The 14,971-nt window shown below is 53.9% G+C and overlaps 1 pseudogene; it reads left to right on the top strand.

Moving 5' to 3' along the window:
• Window positions 1-1,031: 1,031 nt before the first annotated feature.
• LOC147579869 (uncharacterized) lies at window positions 1,032-4,415 on the top strand (annotated as a pseudogene).
• Window positions 4,416-14,971: the final 10,556 nt, after the last annotated feature.

The following is a 14,971-nucleotide window of genomic DNA, read 5'->3' as shown; positions in this document are numbered from 1 at the left end:
AGTTGGAAAATGAGGAATAGGGCACCCCCCACTCCAGGCCGTGCCTTTGAATGGCAAAACGCATCCTAAGCAGGCAGGTATACAGCCGATCATCTCCTTCCCAATCACAGAGGCAGGTAGCTCAGGGTACAGATGGACAGCAGATCCTGCGCTCACCAGCTCCCCGCTACAGGGAGCTTCTGGAACCTTCCCAGCTTGTTATAGGCAAGCAGCATGGAGGCCTCCAGACCCCAAAGGGCAGCAGAACACACCCTCCCAGGTCAGAGGGATGTGCCAAGTGGTTGGTCAAGGTGACTGGACCACCGACACCCTTCCAAGAATGAATCTAAGTAGCCATGGTGTCCAGAGGAAGGGATCCCAGGAGAGGCAGGTGGCCCACAGAGCCAATTCGAAAGTCTTTGCCACTTGTCCCCAGGCAACTGATAAGTGGCTTTCTAGAGACAGGTACCAGCCAGGAGTGGGTGTTTGTGACTTTAGGTGAGGGCTACAGGACTGGAAGGGACAGGGGACACAGCAGAAGGTAGTCCTGTCACTGAGAAAGCAGCCACCCCAAGCCTTGAGATTCTGGCTCTACAACCTCCTGCCAAGCGATGAAAGTATTTGCCCCATCCCAACCTGCTCCGTGTCCCAGTCTCTCCTTAACACCACCGTCCACCCAACGCGGCTGCGTGCTCTTTGCACCTTCTACCCTAGGAAGAAACAGAACGGAGGGAGGGAGGGTGCCCTACACAAAATTTTAACACTCTCAAAAAGTCCTTGGGCTCTGGGAACTTTGAAATGCATCCATGGGGTTATTCTAAGCTCTCTGAAAGTCCCCTGGCTCCAGAGAAGAGAGCACTCTCTGTCGTGAGACCTTGAGTGTAGAGGCTAAGAGCACAGCCTTTGGAGCCACAAGGCCTGAGCCTGAAGCCCAGCTCTGCTATTTCCCCCCCTGTACAAAAGCACAAGGTACTCAGCCCTCTGGGCCTCAGTCTTCTCTGTAAAATGAGGATAACAGATGGCTCTATAGGGCAGAGCTGGGGCTTACAGTGATGGCTGGACAGAAGAAGCCCTCAGTAAATATTAGCAAGGGTTCCTCCTCAGCCCAGTGGGACACACTACCAACAACCCCTCGTTTCCTGGAAGAAATACCTGTGCTACAAGGTGGGAAGGTAGTGGAAGGAGGCCTAAAATCTTCATAGAAAGTGGCTCAAGGACATGCACAGAGTACCCTTCTCCACGGAAATCAGAAACCCCAAAGAGCTGTGCTGTTTTCCATCAGAATGCAGCTCCCCGGAGACCACCAGGCTATGCAGGCTGCATGGGGCAGAGGCCCTGAGTCTGGAGTAGAAATGTTACCTAGTGTTTCCCTGGATGGGTGGAGACGGAAAGGGATACTGACTGGGTGCAGCCCTCCTGTGGCCACTTTGGTTTTTGTGTGGGACACACAGAAAACATCACTCAGTTGGAAAGCAGGGCCTATTAAACTCATCAGCCAGAGGCCTCGAGGCAGGCTGATTGCCCTGTGGGGGACAGGCCCACGGAGGGGGGTGGGGGACAGGCCCGGGGAGAGCCAGTCTGGCCAAGGCCAGGCCTGCACCCAAGGGTTGGGCTTCTCTGGGATGGGAAGGAAAGAGTTAAACCGAAGCTGGGCTTTGGGAGGGAGGCTTTGCAGCTATAAACAGTGAGCCAAGGGAGGGAGGGAGCTGACACAGGATGTGGCCAGGGCTCTAGCTGTCTGATTATTAACTTCACTTTTATTTGGAGGGGGATTCGATTCTCTGTTTTACTTCCCATCAAGGAAGTGAAAGCCCAGGTCTCGGAGGGGCCTGGTTTCAGATTGTTTTGTCACAGCTCATTCATTTTTCCCCTTAAATAAATAAACAAAACCACCTCTTTGTTTTCCCCTTAATGAGCGTTCAGCAAATCATCTGTGGGTGGGGCATGAAAGGGGTTTTCTGGAGTCCTTCATGAAGTAACTTAGGCTTATTCTTCTGGAAGGAAAAAGGAGTCTTCTTTTGGCTTCAGCTTCCTCTAAGACTTTCTTTTCTACCTCCTCTGGAGATCTCAGCCTGAAATCATGACCTCAAGTCCAGCGTAGACCTTTCTTGGCTGGCCTCTGGGGCCTGACCTGCAGCCTGGCAACCTTGTCCCAGGCTCCCCACCCCAAGGCCACACAGAGGAAGCAACATCACAGGGCTCAGTAGTTAGTCTTCTTGATCAAGCTTAGACCCATGGTGTTTGTTCCTATGGCACCCTGACATTTCCACTAAAAATAACTTAAAGCAATTAAAAACACAAAAGGATTCCATTACAGGGCTTAAGAAAACACCATTCCACCTTCCTTCGCCCAAGGTTCAAAACGCTTGGGAACTTTGTTTCCAACATCAAAACCCATTCAATAATTTCAGGGATTCTCTTGCAACAACCCTTTCCTGTTGTTGTGTGAGGTGCCACAGGGGACACAAAGACCACTACCAACTACCACATGGTCCCTCCTGTCCTGGTGCCCACAATTCAGTGGGGGAAGATGCAGGGGGAGGAAAAACAGGGGAGTCCTGGTGGCAAAGGCTAATGAATGGTACCATAGGTGGGCAGAGGAGGGGAGGGCCACATTCTGCTGGCAACAGAGGGAGGAAAACTGAGGAAGGCTTCTTGGTGGAGCTGATATTTAAGCTTGACCTTGCAGGGCTGACAATATTACAAGGAATATTCTAAATGCTGAGAAGTACCAAATGACAGACAATATCAACGTGTGAACCAGGTCCGATATAAGACAACTGGAGTGTGGCCTGTAGGGGCTGTGGCTCCTCAAGTGGCATTCAGAATGGCATTGGAAGTCCCCAGGGTGGAGAGGGGCTGAAAGGAAACTGCCACTCAGATTCAGCCCCAGGCTGCCAGTCCTTGACCCTTGGCTTGGACACCCGTGTGATCTGGGAAGGAGTGGCACTTCATGCTGTGAGCAACAGGATACCGCACTTGGATACACACTCCTCTCAGATCCTGACTCTGGGTTGCCAGACCAACACCTGCTGACCAGTAGGAGCCACTTTACTGCCTCTGACTTCATGCTCTTTCAACACGGGGCAAGAAGAAAAGAGCGTGCCCTGCAAAGAATCCAATTCACTTACAAAAGCTCTGGCTTTTGGAATGGCTAGTGGGATGGGATTTCCAAACATCCCTGGGGAAGATGCCAGGGCGTCAGGTTTTCCTGAAGTTCTTAGAATTTTCCTTCCCGCGGCGACCGGGGCTCCGGCCCTGAGTCCGCCACCCCCCCCCCCCACCCCCGGCCATGAGGGGGTTAAGCGGCCGCCAAGATGGCCGACTTGTTTTGCACTTCGGAGGGGTCACGCGGGAGGCTGCCCTTTGCCTTGGGGAGGCTGTCAAGGTCCCGCCGCCCTCTCTGGCGCTATGCCCCAGGCGGCCTGACGGTATCTCCTCCCCTGCGTGTCCTGCAGTCCCGCAGAACCTTCCAGGCCCAAGGCGAGCCAGACTCGCCTCCAGGCCGGCCTTGGACGGCGAGGCAGGGAGGTCCGTCGTCGGGGAGGCAAGGGCCAGGGCTGCGCGTGGCTGCGCCCTTGGGCCCCTAGGAACGCGGGGGACCAGGAGCCTGGAGACGAAGGGCCGAGGCCGCTGCCTGGACCGGCTGTCCCAGCATTTCCTCGCCCCGGGCTGAAGCCACCCCAGCTGGTCTCCGGCCGGCCTCCGAGGGCTGCTCCCGCTCCCGCCGGCCGCCTTCGCAGGGGCGCCATGAACGTGGTCGCACTGCCCTCCAGTGGCCAGCCGGCCAAACAGCGCGCGGGGGCCGGCGTGGATCCCCTCTCCGGGCTTATCTCCTTAAAGAAGGGCTGCTCCTCTGCTACGTTTGAACACGGGGCCTTGCTCACCCGCGGTTCTCCTTACAGGCGGCCCAAGCTGCCCCTTGCCACAGTGCACACTGATGGAAAAGCAGGGGACTTGCTTGCTCCAGTGGTTCTCAAACTTAAGTATGCACCAGGAACCCCCCCCCCCCCCCCCCCCCAGTTAGGTCAAACCCGTGTTGCTGGGTCCCACACCCAGGGTCAGAGAATTTGCATTTCTAACAAGTTCCCAGGGGTTGCTGCTGCCACTGGTCCTGGGACCACATTTACAGACCAACTAGCTCAGTTTGCCCATCCTTTCCTGGGGATTCTGGCATCACTCGTTGAATATATAATGCACCTGCTGGGCACTGAGGACAAGAAGTGACCATGACCAAGTTCCCACCCTTGTGTGGCTTACTCTAACAAAGGAGATAGACTTGTTTAAACAAATAATTTCATAAACAGATACAAGATTCCATTTGAAAAAAGTTTTCAAATTCCCGTGAAGGAAGAAAATAAAGCATTCGAAGAACATATATACATGGGAAACTGGTTTCTTTTTTCTTTTTTCTTTTTTTTTTTTTTTTTTGGTGAGGGGGACTGGTTTCCATTTGGGATGGGCTATTGGAGAAGACCGCCCTGAGGAAACCCTTAAACTGAGGCCAGAAGGAGGAGGGGAGAGATCTGGGGAGGAACGGATGAGGGGTGTGGCTTCAGGCAGAGCAGGGAGAAGCTGTGGAGGGGCAGAGACTGGAGGGGCAGAGCTGGGGGGCAGGCAGAGGGTCACAGCAGCCCCCCCCCCCACCAGATCAGCACAACTGGTCCCAGAGACCTGCCTCTTCAGAAGGGTCAACATTCAGAGAAGAGGAGAAAAGGTAGATACTGAGCTTGCACAGTCACTGCCCTCCCCCGTCTGCTCATCATTAGATGATCCCCCAGGTGTCTTGGTCAAAGCCCAGCCTGCCAGCACACTGTCAGAGGGATAGATGAATAGAAGCCCCTGCTCAGTGACCCTACAACTATGCGAAGGAAGGCCTTTGGATTAATAGCCTCAAGGGGAGGGAGGAAAGAACACCTGAAAAAATACATGCAGCTTTAGAGTCAAACGAATCCAGTTCAAATACTCGCCCTGCTCCCAACTCACTGTGTGATCTCCAGCAAGTGGCCTAACCTCTCTGAGCCTCAGCTTCCTCATCTGAGAAATGAGGACAGGACAGTACCTACCGCATGGGGTCGTTCTGAAGATAGAGTACTAACTACCGTTTGCCAAGTGCCTATTCCATGCAAAGTCCTGCGCTAAGGGCTACTCATCCATAACACGAGGTGCTGCAAGGAGTGAGGTTTGATCATGGGAGCCTGACTGTTACCATTTCACAGCGGCCCCCAGTGCTTTGTACAAGTGGGTACCTTCAGTAGAAGGAGCTTAGTGAGCCCTGGGAACCCGGTAAGCACTCAATAAATGGTGGCCTTCGTTTTTTAGCCAGAGAAAAGGGACCCTTGCGGAGAGGTGAGTGGCCGGACAAGACGGCACACCCACTTCTCCCCAGGAGGGCCAGCCCCGGGTCTAGTTAGCCAATGCCGGTGTTGGGACGTCAGCTCTTACTCACTCTTCCCAGAGAGCAGCTAATTAGCCTCCCCACAGCCAGGAGCTCCCCAGATGAAAGGTGCTTAATACAAATGCAAGGCGTGACCCCCATATTTATAACCCAGGTTCCCTTGGGTGAGGTAGGCCCGGGGGTGGAGAGACAGGCCAGATCAGGGCCTCGCCTTCTTTATGACAGAGATTCTCAGGGAAGGTAGCTGGGCTGAGGTGGTTGTGAGCCTGAGAAAAAGGCTCCCGGCTGGTGGGTGTGGGGCCGCCCAGGTCCTGGGAGTGGGAGGTGCCAGTTGGCTGAGGGGGCAGAATGCTCCAGGTTCCAGGCTGCCTTCTAGACCAGGAGCTTAGAGGGCAGGAGGCGGACAGCCTAGGGTAGGGTGGGTCACAGCGGGGACTCGGATGCCAGGCTGCTGGGTGGAGATTCCACCTCCACAGTGGCTACATCGTGTCCCCGAGCCTCAGCTTCCTCATCTGCGAAGTGGGCATAAGGATAGCCTGGACCTCACAGCTATTCACCGACAACACTTAGTACAGGCAGCACCTGGCACCCACTGTGTAAAGAATGAGGATTCGTGTATTTGTTCAATCAACAGACAGTTATCAAGCACTTACTAGGTGCCAGGCAATGGGTGCTGGAAATACAGTCGTGAGCCAAAGAGATCAAGGATCTCTTCCTGTGAAACTCACATTCTATATGGAAGACACACAAGAAACACAAGAACAGGGAGATTCCTGATACACTGCCCGGCAATGGTGTGCACTGTGAAGATGACGAGAGATGGGACACAGGGATGTGACGGGGGTGACATGCCGAACACAGCGGTCACATACACTCTCCAAGGCGGGTAGAAGCAGGTATGAGCAGATTAAGAAACGCACCGGGGTTGAAGGGTCAGCCCAAAGCTGTCCGGCAAATCGGAGGCTGGAGCCTGGCTCGGCAGCACGGGAACCACGACCACAACTGCTGAAGCAGCCACTGAAGTCCCCTCTTTCCCCTGGAAGAGGGGCTATGCCAGCCTCAGCCACCTGCCCTCATCTCCCCCAGCCAGCGCCTCACACGCACCTTCTCTCTGGATCCTCCCAGCCACCTACTGGGGCAGTGGCAACCCCATCATCTTCATTGAGGTGACACTTCCATGACAGAAAATGAACCTTTTAAAGTGAACGATTCGGGGGCATTTAGCATGTGCGCGAAGTTGTGCGGCCCGGACCCCTATCTGGTTGTGAATCATCTTCACCCCAGAAGGAGACTCCTATCCATTAAGCAGCTGCTCCCCCTGCCCCCTCCCCCCCAGCCCTTGGAAACTGCCAGTCTACTTTCTGTCTCTCTGGATTTGCCTCTTCTGATACTCCAAATACCCAGACCTTTGGGGCCCGGCTTCTTTCATTTAGTGTGTTTTCAGGCACGGGCTGGGATTCCGCTTCTTTTTATGGCTGAATAATGCTCCATTGTATGTAAGCACCTCCATTTTACAGATGAGGAAACAGACTCAGGGCAAATAATCAACACCCAAAGGTCACAGCCCATCTGTGGCCAACTGGGATTTGATAGCAGCCCGAGTTCCCGCTGTGGAAACATGCATTCGAGCAGGCCTGCTCCCCAGAGGGCTGGCACCCGGGCACTACTGTCCCAAGAGGAGGGCTGCTGCTGGCACATGCTGGCTCCCCCCGTTGTGACCTGGCCTCTTCTCAGTACAGGCTCACAGACGTGGGCAAGGTGGCCTCCCAGTCACCCTGCTCCAGGCAAGGCCAGAGCATGGCTGAAGAGGCCACCTCCTCAGGGGAAATTCCATCTCCTGGCCAACCACAGGCGAGGGCACTCATGGGGTTCAAGCCCTCCCTCTCAACTGGGTCATGAGGCTGGGTGGTGACTCAGCCCTGGGGCTAGCCTGGTGGGCAGGCCACGTCATGAGCATTTTCCCCAGCCAGCTCCCCGGGCAGAGCTGCGGGTACCTCAATGCACGAGCGTGTATTAAGCATTTACTCTATCTATGCCAGGCCTTTAAAGCAGCCCCTTTCTGAAGAGGGTGCCAGCCCCCAAATCGAAAGCGGGTGCTAAGACCAAGGAACAGGGCCTAGGAAATCCCTGACCTCACTCAAGAAGGCCGCACACAGGCTGGGTCTGCCAGAGTCCCCCCCCTTCAGCACAGAGGCACCAGGGCAGGCAGCGCACAGGGGTCTAGAACACCCGCCTGGGATGCCCACCTTGGCTCACTCAACGCCCAAGCAAGAAATGGTACTCACTCCCCCTTGAACCCGTTCTGACCCTGCCTAGTGGCCATTCATTCCATTCAGTCAGTGCCAGTCACACTGCTGGACAACGAGGATACAGAAGTTTAAAGAAAAAATAGTCCCTGTCCTTTAGAAGCTTAAAAGTGAGTGAACTAATCCAACTAAGCAAACTAGGAATGACCCCATGGCCGGGGACGAGGAGCCCAGAGGCCAGGCCCCAACCGTGTGGGCAGCTGCAGCTGAAATGTGGGTGCACGTGTGTTTGCGTGGATCCCGCAGCTGAGCCCATCTTTAGACTGGAATCAATCCCCCAAGGCAGGTCCATTCAGTAAATTAGCCTGAAAACACGGGCCTGTGGGCTGTGGGCTCCTTAACCCCCTACCCCCCACCGGCACCCCCATTCAGGATGCAGAAGGCTTTTCCCAGCAAGGAAAGCTCCCCTAAAGGTGCCAGTGAGGACGGGCTGAGCCCATCACAGGCTCCAGGAGGCAGTCGTAGGGGTGCTGGGCTGAGCCAAATGGCCAGGGGACATCCAAGCAGGTACGCTGCCACTGCCCCCTGTGGCGTCCCCTGATGACAGAGCACCTCCCAGGTGCCAGGCTCATGCTCAGCACTTCACGCGCAGCGCATGTCTTAAACCCCTGAGATTTTTTACCAGTGCTTTGCTTGATGTCAGAGGGCTGGCGGAGGATTTGCATTCTGGTCTGACCTACTCCAGAGTCCACACCCACAGTTCTACTCGCTTTCCCCAGCCAAGGCTAGCACAACACAGGCCCCCATGTACTTGAAGCCTCCTGGCCAGGCTGCCGGAGGGTGAGGGTGGGGGTGGGGCGGGGGAGGGGAAGAAATCCCTCAGACAGAGGCCACTTCAACCCTGCTCCTGTCCCTCTCCCCTCTCCCGCCCCAGCTAACCCTTCCAGTTCAGCCAGTTTTTCTGCAGCCAGAAAGCACCTTCTGCCCCCAAGGAGCCCCCAGAGCAGCAGAAGGGAACAGTCCACACCAAGCCTGCGGAAGGGATTGGGGTTGGGGCTGAGTCCTGGCCAGGTATGGGCCTCAGACGGGAGTTGAAATGACCCCCTCGAGCGATCAGATGCTCTAGGTCCGTCCCCACCCCACAGCTGTCATGGCGAACTTGGCAGCAAAAAGGGAAGGAGGGAGCTAGATCTTCCAGGTGTCTTGGCTGACCTGATACAACCCCAGAGTGCCCCTCAGGCAAGAAGGCAGAGGGAAGGGGTGCGTGGGAAGGCAGTGATTATCGCCTTCCATGTCAAGGCTGGGCGTGGGGGCCACCTGCCCAAGGAGCATAGCCTGACTGAAAGGCAGGGATGAGATGGGGTAGCCGTGGGGAAATAGGCCAAGTGCAGTCCCCAGAGCCAGACATGGCCACCAAGAGGCCCAGTAACCACAGCCCCATTTCCTGGCCTCTGGTTCAAGCACTTTAATTCATCCTGAAGCCAGTCTTTACATCCACTCTGGGAGGAGGAAGGTGCATGGGGTCTCTGTTTTCTATATGAGAAGACTGGCACTCAGAAATTTGAGAGTGTATGGGCACCTGGATGGCTCAGTCGGGTGAGCATCCGGCTCTCGATTTCAGCTCAAGTCATGATTCCAGGGTCATGGGATCGAGCTCCACCTCCAGCTCTCTGCTGAGCATGGAGCCTACTTAAGATTCTGTTTCTCTCTCTTTCTCTCTCTCTCCTTTTGCCCCTTTCCTCCACTCATGCATGTGCTCTCTCTATATATAAATTTTTTAAAAAAGAAAAGAAGTTTGAGAGTAAAAAAAAAAAAAAAAAAAAATGTTGAGAATGTGCCCGTAGTCACGCGTCTAGGAAACAATACAATCAGGATTCACATCTGGTCCCTCTGGCCCCGAAGGCCCTGCCCTTGACCACTTAGCACTTCCTTGCTGGCTGTTCCCGGCACTGGCCTGGCACCTGAGGTGTTCATTCACCGGATGAGGGAGGGAGTGGATAAGCAAGTGGACAGGCATGGGGATGAGTAAGTGGAGAAGTGGGTCCACTTGTCCCACAGCCCCCAGTGGGTGAGCAAGTGGGCAGGTGAATGAGTGGATGAGGGAGGGAGGGGACCAATGCATCAGAAGTGGAGAGTAAACCAGTAAACCAGCAGCTGGATGGTTAACGGCCCAGCTGGAGGGAAAAGCAGTTGCTGCTGTCACATGGCCTCTGAGAGAGGAAGGAATGTGGCTTCTGAGAAACTGGGTGGCCCAGTGGCAGGCTGGCTCACCGTGAATACCCCCCAGATCTCCCTCCCTAGACAGCAAGTCTCCAGAACAAGGGGCTCTGGAGGCCCCAGGGCCTCTGCCTGCCAGACACATGCACATTCGATGACCAAGTATCCGGCTGGCCTGGTCAATCATCAACGGGCCACTGGGAGCTCAATTGCTTAAGAGGACCCTGGGCCAGGTATCGACCTGCCCACCCCTTCTGGGAGGAAAAGAGGAGCAAGAGACCCATTGGCCCTGCCTGAGGTGTAGGTGGGGGTGGGTGGCCGAGAGGCCCTCACCGATGCCCTGCACAGGCAGGTAGGCCTGGCCGGGATAGCCACCCTGTCCACTGGCCGCTGGGCCTGGGGTCAGTGCCCTGGCCTGTTTGCTTAAGGGGGTGGGTTCAAGCTGGCATGGAAGTGGCTCACTGCCATGGCCAAGGCGAGCCGAGGGCCCCTCCTTCTGGGGTAAGGAAGGCCCCACTTGGGCTCTGGACTGGGGGTGGGGGAGGCTAGATGGAGCCAGGAATAAAGATAATGTGTGAGAAAGGGGGCGAGGGTAAGGCTGTTGCTCTAATGAGAGGCTGTGTATCTTAGAGCTGGAGGGAGGGGCCCCTAGGGGTCTATGAGCCTACCTCCCAACACCTTCCATGAAACCCAAAGGGAAAGTCAAGGACAATTCTGTGCATTGACGGGCACACAGAGGGACTCCCCACCCCCAGTCAACTCTCTGGGGGAGACTGAAGTAAGCAAGAGGCAGGTGGGAGCCCAAGAATCTCTGGAGAACAAGTGCCAGATACTCCTCAACCCAGAGTCATGCCTGGTCAGGCACAGCCCTGCCTAGCCATGAGTTGTATCCCTACCTCCAATGGGTGCATGTGGGGGTGTGGGACATGTGGTCCAGGGAGGTAACAGGGGGTGTGAAGGGTGGGGGTAGGGCACACAGAAAGCTGCTCAAACAGCCTGGCTCCCTCCCCTGTGCCCTCTGGCCTTGCATGAGCCCCCTGCCACAAGGAACCCTTTCAGGGGACAGAGACCAATACTGCCCTCCTTGGCCTTCCGGTGCAGGGCCCCTTGGGCTAGTTAGCCCCATATCCCCAAATAGGGACCTTCTGGAGACTACACTCCATCCCAGAAAATGCCACAGAGATCAGTCTGAACACAGAGCAGGGCGGCAGTGGGAAGCTGAGTTTGGGGCTGGGGACCTCCCATCCCTGTCTCAGCATGGGCCCAGAGTGGGGACGCGAGCGCCCTCTGGTGCCTTCCTGTGGCACAGGCGCATAGAGCTATACGCCCCAGACGGGACTCAAGCGAGCACAGCTTCAAGGCAGCCTCCCACAGACTCCAGGAGCATCTTCGGAGCAACCAGCAACTGCCTAAAACCAAAGATTAAGGTGATACAGCCTACATCAAAGAGTCATTGTGAGGACTGCACGACATCCGCAGCCCTCTTCGCACCACGTTCTACAAATAATAACACCAAGAGGAAAAAGCTCTTTGAATCCTCACAACGACCGGGCTGAGGTAGGTGTTATTTCCAGTTTCCTGATGACATGAGGGCTTGCACAAGAGCACACAGATAGTATCTGGCAGAACGTGGATTTGAGCCTAGATGTGACACCAAACTTGTACTGTGTTCTAGGCACTCCACTATAACCACTCGGATCTTAACAAGAGAGGCCATTTCCAGCCAAAGGGTGGCTTTTTCTCTCCTGTCTCCTGCTCCCAAGAGAGACTGCGCTGCTGGCCCAGCAAAACGGTCCCTCCTTCTGTTGTGGTTGTAAAGTGTCAGTGATAAGCCCTTGCTTATCTCGTTATACTTTACAAAGGACTTTTACCTGTGCTGTTGTCACATTATCCCTTCACACTTGCCCTGTGAGGGAGGGGCCCGTAGCCCCATACAACATACACCCCCAAAGTCAGCGGTCCACTCAAGTTCCAGCCCCATACCCACACAACCCCCACCTGGGGCCAAAGCCAGTACCTGGGATTCCTGTAAAAATCTACTCACAGAAAATATTTGCAAAACACATCTGACAAGGGACTAGTATCCAGGATATAGAAGTAATAACTCAGTAATGAAAAGACAAATAACCCCATTTTCAAATAGGCAAAAGATTTAGACAAAAGATTTCAAAAGAAGATATGTGAATGGCCAATAAGCATATAAAAGGAGATAGTCAACATCATTAGTCATTATTAGTCATCACTATTAGTCATCATTAGGAAGTGCAAAATAAAACCACAGTGAGATACCTTTCTACGCTCACCACAATGGTGAAAATCAAAAAGCCTGACAGAGCCAAATGCTGACGAGAATGTTCACTGGAACATTCATACATTGTTGGTAAAGGTATAAAGTGGTACAACCACTCTGGAAAAGGTCTAGTGGTTTCTTTGAAAACAAAACATATACCTCGTCTATAACCTAGCAATTCCACTTCCTAGGTATGTAACCAAGAGAAATGAAGCCATATGTTCGCAAAAAGACTTGTACAGGAACGTTCCTAGCAACCGTACTGATAATAACCCCAAAACAGACTGTGGCACCCCTACCGAACAGAATATGATTTCACAATGAAAAGGGACATATCACAGACACACATGGCATCATGAATGTATCAACAACATTATGCTGATGAAAGAAAGGGCTGCCAAGGAGACCTATCGTGTGATTCTACTTATATGTGGTTCTAAAGCCGGGGAAACAGGGGCACCTGGGTGGCTCATTCCATTAAGCGTGCGATTCTTGATCTGGGCTCAGATCTCACGATTTGTGAGATCGAGCCCAGCATGGAGCTCCACGCTAACAGTGTGAAGCCTGCTTGGGATTCTCTCTCTCCCTTTCTCTCTGCCCCTCCCCTCTTCTCTCTCTCTCAAAGAAATAAACTTAAAAAAATATTTTAAAGCTGGCAAAATAATCGGTGGTGCGAAAGAAATCAGAAGGGCAGTTGCCTCTTGGGGGCCGGGGCTGGGATTGATTGGGAAGAGGCATGGGGGAACTCACTGGTTGCTGGTAATGTTTTATGTCTTGATTGGAGTCTGGTTTCATCAGTAGATGCATTTGTCAAAACTCAAAGGGACAGTTAATGTGTACATTTCATGGTATATAAGTTTTACCTCAAAGGGGGGAAAAAACCACTACAGATATTGAATCCTAATTAACAAGTTGCATGTGGGGGTACTCAGGGGGAAGTGTACTGATTGGTCCCAACCTGTCTTTCCAGAGACTTGCCCCACCAAACGGGTTCCGCCCACAAGTGGTGGCTGAGAGGGTGCCTCGCAGATGCCAACATGCAAACAAATCATCTGCATGGCTTGCTAAGCAGAACATTCGGAATCAGAAGGCCTGGGCTGGGGCCCAAGAGTGTGCACTGCTAACAAGCTCCAGGTGTCGCTGCTGGTCCTCGGGCTCCACTTTGAGAAGCAAGGACTTAGAATATTACCTTCTGATAAAGGTAATTCATGTATCGGGACCCACAAAATAGAGGCCACCCCAGTGGCCTGGCCCACATCACAGATCTAAACCCAAGTCAGGCTGCAATTAACAGGAAATGCGTCACTATCAGGAAACCGGATATACACCAGTCACAGTCCTCCAACTCTGCACTCGCTCGCTCGGTGGCTCTTTTACCTGACCCTAGGGAAATACGGCCTGCTAGCCTTTAAGGGAATCCATGGCCGTGAAGCCAATCATGCTCTGTTTCCGCGTAAAACCCTTGCCCCAAATCCCTCAGGAAGACTGCTCCACGATTGCACGGCACTATTCTCCCCCCACCCCCATCCACAGAAAGACACCGAACTCATCACTAAATTGTTTACGTTGGTCACTTGACATTTCCACCTCTTGGCCTTTGCTCCCACTGTTTCCTCACTCTCCAGCTTGCTCTGCCCTCCCCACGCCATGACTTGTCCTCTCCATGCCCATCCATGTCCTACCTTTTCCCATCCATCCTTCCTCTTCCAGCAGATAACAACTGATAATGATGATGATGATAAATGATAGCGACAACAACCTTTTGAGAACTTATTAGGTGCCAGGGACTGTGCTCTGTGCTTTATGAGCATTATTTTAGGTTTAACCCTTTTAGTAGCCTTATGGGGTTGGTACGACCCCATATGGATGAGGAAACTGAAGTATAGAGAGGGTAAGTATGCGCCCAAGTTCACACAATCTTGGCCGTGTGGATGCTTCCTTTGGTTCTAATTATGGAACAGCCTTGTGGTAAAAAGCACCCACCCCCCCACCGCCAGCTCCAAGCTCCCCACTCGCCCCCACTGATCCCTTGTAGCTAGCTCTCTGCCTGCTATGTGGGTCTTTCTAGGCCATCCCCTCCAGTTCAGATCACTCCCTGCAATCTTCTCTCCAAACTCAGGGTGTCCAGAGTCTAAAGCAGCTGACCTGGGGTCTGCTGACCTGGAGGAGACCCCACGAAAGACTGCTCTGCTCCCACCCCAAACTATAGGCTCTGTGAAGGCAGGCCCAGACCCGCCTTGTGTAGTTGCATCCCCAGGGACATTTGCTCACTGTAGATAGATGGGGGGTGGGGGTGGCGTGGGGGGTGGCATAATGAGGTCTCCTGCGCTGGCCTGGTCCCCATAGATCTGCACCTGACTCAGATGAGAGGCACCTTCTTCACCTACCCCCAAGTAATTCTGCCACTCCTCAGTGTCTCCGTCACCCTCCAACCTAAACCCAGAGGCTGACAGGTTGGGGACTGATGTCCTCAGACCCGAGGCACTACCCACCCTGAGCCCTCACCCCAGTCCTGCAGTTCCCAGCCCTCGCCGGCACACCCTCCATCCCAAAGGCCTTTGGCGGTTTCTCTCCACACCCCCCCCAAGACCGCTTAGGGAGGATATTTTACTTTCCCAGTCAAGCTCGGGGATGCAATTTCTCCTCCTAAGAGGTTAGGCTAATTGCTCTTCCCAGAAGAAAATCCTCCGAGGTTTTCCTTGTGGTGGGATAGGAGGTTTGAAAATTACATGTTCGGGGCAACATCTGGTTACTATATTAAAGTCCAGTCTCAAAGCGGGGTGGCCACTGGGGAGCACAGGCGCCATCTGCTGGCCCAAAGAAGGATTGCGGCAAGAGTCT

This window comes from Puma concolor, chromosome B3 (genome assembly GCF_028749965.1).
Source record: "Puma concolor isolate L17-30 chromosome B3, mPumCon1.1.hap2, whole genome shotgun sequence".
Lineage (NCBI taxonomy): Eukaryota > Metazoa > Chordata > Mammalia > Carnivora > Felidae > Puma > Puma concolor.
Note: the sequence above shows the minus strand (reverse complement) of the source record. Positions and strands in the feature narration are given on the sequence as shown.